Source organism: Mobula birostris, chromosome 15 (assembly GCF_030028105.1).
Source record: "Mobula birostris isolate sMobBir1 chromosome 15, sMobBir1.hap1, whole genome shotgun sequence".
Taxonomy (NCBI): domain Eukaryota; kingdom Metazoa; phylum Chordata; class Chondrichthyes; order Myliobatiformes; family Myliobatidae; genus Mobula; species Mobula birostris.
In genome coordinates this window covers 25510216-25516215 of record NC_092384.1, presented here as the reverse complement: position 1 = coordinate 25516215, position 6000 = coordinate 25510216, and positions in this window count along the sequence as shown.

Sequence of the window (6000 nt, the reverse complement as noted above, 5' to 3'; positions counted from 1 at the left end):
TATTTCTAATTTTTCCTATTTTCTCAACCATTGGTGTATTTTTGGTGACATATTTTGACAAGCAGAAAACTATACAACAATGCAGCAAAAGTTATAAAAATTAGCTTTACTGTTAATAACGATTAACGACCTTGTATGAAAATATCTGTAAATATGTGGTAATACATCAAATTGCAAGTAGTTCTGTTATAATCCGAGAATCTTATTCCAAAATAACTTTGTATTACAGAAAGTCAGGTTATAGGCAGAACAAAGCACAAACTTTAAACTAGTTTTCCCAATCATGATGGTGCTGTAATCAATTCAGTCCCACATAATGCTGTAACAGTGGTCCCAAATCCATCAATCACCTTATAACTAATTTGCATTATGGAAATGGACATTAGCAGAACTATGTATGCTAATACATAGCAGCTGAGTGTCAAGGTGTGTTCTTTAAATTGGCACTTGAAGTGCTCAAATATTAAGATTTCACATATTCTAGTCCTGATGAAGGGTCTCAGCCCAAAAGTCAACTGTTTACTCTTTTCTATTGATACTGCCTGACCTGCTGAGGTCCTTCAGCATTTTATGTGTTTTGCTTTGGATTTCCAACATCTGCAGATTTTTCTCTTGCTCATCATATAGTCATAGACATAGTCATAGTCTTACTTTATTGATCCCGAGGGAAATTGGTTTTCGTTACAGTTGCACCAACCAAGAATAGAGTATGAATATAGCAATATAAAACCATAAATAATTAAATAGTAGTATGTAAATTATGCCAGGAAATAAGTCCAGGACCAGCCTATTGGCTCAGGGTGTCTGACCCTCCAAGGGAGGAGCTGTAAAATTTGATGGCCACAGGCAGGAATTACTTCCTATGACGCTCAGTGTTGCATCTCGGTGGAATGAGTCTCTGGCTGAATGTACTCCTGTGCCCAACCATATATTTTAGATGTTGCTTTAAGGATGAGCTTTACATGTGTCACTTGATATGAGTCATTTGTTGCCAGATCAGGAAGAAAATGTATGCCAAGTTACTAGCTCCCCAGAAAGCTGAAGTTGCAATGTGTTTTGTTGCTGAGGACCTGAATGAGGGCTTCAGCAGAGGAGCCAGAATTACGAGCCTAGTAAGTGCACAGAAGATGTATGCTGTAGTATTGAGCCTCTGTGACAAGAAGCATGGATGATCCAGCTCCAAATTTATAATTGGCTTTACACAGTGTAAGTGTTGGCTGGTCTTTTTCAACACTTGCAGATGAGCAAATCATAGAGTTGCTATGATGAAGGATTTGGCTTTCATTGTAGTATAAATGGACACAGACCGGTTTTTGAAAACTGTAGAAGAACCTGTGTTCATGCCTCAATTCATTATGCCTCCCGGAAGGTCAACCTGCAGGTTGAGTTGGTGGTGAGGAAGGCAAATGCCATGTTAGCATTCATTTCAAGAGGTCAAGAATACAAGAGCAACAATGTGATGTTGAGGCTTTATAAGGCACTGGTGAGACCTCACCTTGAGTACTGTGAACAGTCTTGGGCCCCTCATCTTAGAAAAGATGTGCTGACGTTGGTGAGGGTCCAGAGGAGATTCACAGAGATGATTCCAGGAATGAAAGGGTTATCATACGAGAAACATTTGATGGCTCTAGGTCTGTACTCACTGGAATTCAGAAGGATGAGGGGGGGATCTCATCGAAACCTTTCGAATGTTGAAAATCCAAGACAGAGTAGATGTGGAAAGGATGTTCCCCATGGTGGGAGAGTCCAGGACAAGAGGGCGCAGCCTCAGGACAGAGCAGCGCCCTTTCTAAACAAAGGTGCTGAGAAATTTCTTTAGCCAAAGGGTGGTGAATTTGTGGAATTTGTTGCCATGTGTAGCTATGGATGCCAGGTCATTGGATGTATTTAAGGCAGAGATTGATGGGTTCTTGATTGGACATGGCACGGGAAGTAGGCCGGGAACTGGGGTTGAGGAGGAGATAAAAAAGAGGATCAGGCATGATTGAATGGTGGAGCAGACTTGATGGACCAGATGGCCTAATTCTGCTCCTATGTCTTATGGTCTTATTATGTGCTGCATTGTAGGATGTGGATGATCATGGTCTCTCCATGACCATGATTGTTCTTGGCAAATCTTTTTACAGAAGTGGTTTGCCATTGCCTTCTGTGGACTATGTTTACAAAACAAAGTAACCCAGCCATTATCAATAATCTTCAGAGATTGTTTGCCTCATGTCAGTCGTTGCATAACTGGAACTTATGGTATACACCAGCTGCTCATGCGACCAGCCAAAATCTCTTCCCATAGCTTCATATGATCCTGATCGGCGGGGAGAGACGAAACAACTGCTACATTTTGTACAAGGGTGACCTGCAGGCTAGTAGATGGAAGGAGCACCATGCACCTCTTTTGAGATGTATCTTCACCCCACCACCCTCATGCTTCTAATACTAGTGTTTAAATGTGACTTGGCATTTCCAGAGGGATCTGGCAATGCAGTGCACTGGCTTCATATACTGGTAGTATATATTGGAAAACTGAGCATACTGCCCACAGTTTATTTATCTTGCATTTATGTATGAGTAAGCTGCCTAGTGTCCAGCAAGTCCTCAGAAATATTTCAGTGGTAATCATCCTCACCAAGCAGACTGTTTTGCAGATAAAAGTAATCCACTGCTTTCAATAATATTGAAATATCAGGCCATAGAGGGACACCTAGCTAGCAAAAATTCTAATCTTCAATTTTTAGTAATGAAAGAAAGAGCTAACTAATTTGTTTTGTGCTACTTGCATAATTTTAGTTTGATTACTAAGCAGCAAGCACTGTATGGTGTTACTAGAATCAATCACTTGCTTGATTTCTTGGCTCAAGAATGATGTAATTGGTTAAAAAAGCCAAAGCAGGAAAAATGTTCACACAAAATGCTGGAGGAACTCAGCATGCCAGGCAGCATCTCTGGAAAAGAGTACAGTTGATGTTTTGGGCTGAGACCCTTCAGCAGGACAGTTTCGGCCCGAAACGTCAACTGTAATCTTTTCCAGAGACGCTGCCTAGCTTGCTGAGTTCCTCCAGCATTTTGTGTGTGTTGCTAGGATTCCCAGCATCTGCAGATTTTCTCCTCTTTGTAGAAGGAAAAATGTTAACTGTTAATTTGCAAGGTTTTATTGCAGGGAAAAGTGTTCTGAGAATGTATAGAAATATCTGTTACAAATAGCAACTTGTGTAAGATGTACTGATTTGCAAATATATTAATAGGCTTTGGATAACTTGAAAGAAAGTAAACATCATTTGCGTGTACGACTTGAAGATGTACCAGTCACTCAAAGAGCCTATAGGAATTACTGGAGAACAAGATGTAACAGTAAACCTTCAGACTTTCAAATTAAAAGTCCAGCATTCACAGGTAGATAAAACTAGTAAATTTTTCAAGATATTTGTTGTCAACAGTTAGATCATTGTTGATTTTTGATAATTGTAAAGAACATGATTTGTAATGCCCTGGGTAAGATTTCTACTGCTATGCTGTCAGGTATTTTTATTTTAGCAGTTTTCTTTAAAAGCAGTGTGTCTTGCTTTAAAAGAGTGTTTTGGCTTCGGCTAAGCATAAGGAGCCATGTTGCTCAACTTAAGAATGTTGTGTCAGCCAAGTAGGACTGTCGGTGTACATGTTGTAACCTTCTGCCCAGTGAGATGTGAGAGAAGATTCTAGAGAACTGGGTGGGATGAGATTTCTGAAGGACAGTAGTCTGGTGTGGGTTTTTCTGGGTGGGGGATGTAGAGAACACCAGGGAAGATGCCTGGAGGATCCTATGCAAAGGGGACACCATAATGTAAGAAGTGCTTTGAGAATCGAAGGATTCCAAGAAAGGAAGTTCTACCTGTGGTTGGTGATGGGAATTCAGCGCCGTGAGTAAAGCGATACATCTATCTTCTATGGAAATGAGCTGCAATGTTTATGTGCACATTTAGACTGGTTTAATTGTCATGGGCCCTTTTATCTTTCTTTTCTTTTCCTGTTAACCGTTTGGTAAAGTTGAAAAATTGGGGAATATATTTTTCTTTATAATTTTATACTGCTGTACAATCTGTCATTTCTTGGCAACTGACAATTGTGTGTGAGCAGTATTTGCACAGCATTTGCCACAATCAATGTTCCTTGGTTGGAACATCCTAACTTTCCTATTTGGTTGAACCCCAAATCATACCAACCCTAGACATATATTGTTTATGAAAGGTGGCCTTCTCACCACTGAGTCACGTGGCTGTTAGCAGAATTAGTTAATGAGCCAAGTTTGTATATGAGTCCAGTGAAAGAGTTGCATTGGTGGGGTGGTCATTTAGGTTTTGGATGCTGTGTGAATGCTTTATAAGGATTCATTAAGTACTTTATTTGTGTGTTTATTTAAGTCAAAGTTTAAACTAGTGTTTATGGAAGGTAAAGTATGTTGTAATTAAGGTACTTCATTATGAGTGCTGCAGGGATAAAGGTTTGGTGCGATTCAAAGAGGTTATCCATAAGTAATGCTTGTGTTGTGAGTGGGGTGGATATTTGAACACCTGATGAACTGCTACTTAGAGTGCTGAATTCTGTAAAAGTATTGAGAAAAGTTACTCTTGTTGAACAATGTTTTGACCAATCAGCTGGTGAGAATGTCATGCTAGTCCAGGCTACCCATGATATGACTGAAGTTGTGCTGTCTGATAGATGGGCAGGGCCATGGGAAGTCCATATTTTTTAAAAGGGGAGGGGAATAGCTGAGGGTGAAGAATTTAAAGTGAAGTGTTCTTGTTTCTGTGAAGTCAGGGAAGAGAATTGTCTGATGTGAAAGATCTAAAGAGTCCTTCAGCGATTGATTTAAATTCTGAGCTGATTTCAGCTACTATATCACCAGTTGATAAATGCCAAAGTGTACCTGCGGAGAGCCAAACTTATTGAAGTCTGAGAGTGTTCTGTACAGGAAGTAGAATATGAGGCTTTGGCGGAGCAGACAACTCAGTTACTGGATGAGTGATGGTGCTCAGTTAATATGAAAAAACAATGACTGTAAAGAGCTTCAAAAGTTAAGCTGCTGAGGTGGTGAGGTCCTTAAAACAGAAAACTCGTTGGCCACGTCTAAGGACTACATGCATGCATTAGAAAATGTTTTTGGCACGACGGCCCAACTGATCTTATGGTGAGGTTTAGGCACACGTTCCAGGAGAAAGGAGAGAAACCTTCTACCTATCTTTTCAGGTTAGAGATTCAGCTGCATTGCTTGTGCTGTAAAGGGGGCCATGCAACTGGCTGAGATAAATCAATTAAGGATGGAGCAAGTTGTGAAGGGTGCACAGTCACATGAGGTGATTGCGTTAAGTATTCAAATATCCCATAAGATGCGCCCCCTCCCTTGTTTGTTGAACTGCTCAGAAAAGTAAAAAAGGAGGAAAATATGTTGGAGGAGTGGAAGGCCTCCACTAGTCGGGCAATGTCCTCAGTGGTAGCCCGTGTTGCTGAAGCAACTCCTGATGCCACACAAGTGGAGATTTTGTTAGATAAAGTGGAAAAACCTGCAAATCAAGGTATCGCGGCTGATGTCAGCTAATGCTGCAACCAAGTGTGACAAGTCCGATAGGAAACCTGACCCAACCGTAGGACGTGCAAAACAAAGGAGTGGTGCTGAAAGGAGTCTTTTGATGAGGGAAACGACCAGTATTTTCTGTTACAACCGTGGAGAGGATGGACACATCAAGAGGGTATTTATGCCAGAGCTTTACTTGGTACTGCATACAGACACCAGGCGTGAGGGTTTGGGCAGTGTTCTTTATCAAGGCTTTTGCTTTTGTTCACCAGAGTATGTCAGTATCTGGTTGAAACTGTCCTATGCACAAATTGGAGTTTCTGGCAATGAAATGGGCAGTGATGGATAAGTTAAGGTATCTATACGGTGCCAAGTTTCAGGCAAGGATCAACAACAATCTACTGACTTGTATCCTGACCTTGGTGAAATTGGATGCCACAGGTTATCGCTGGTTGGCA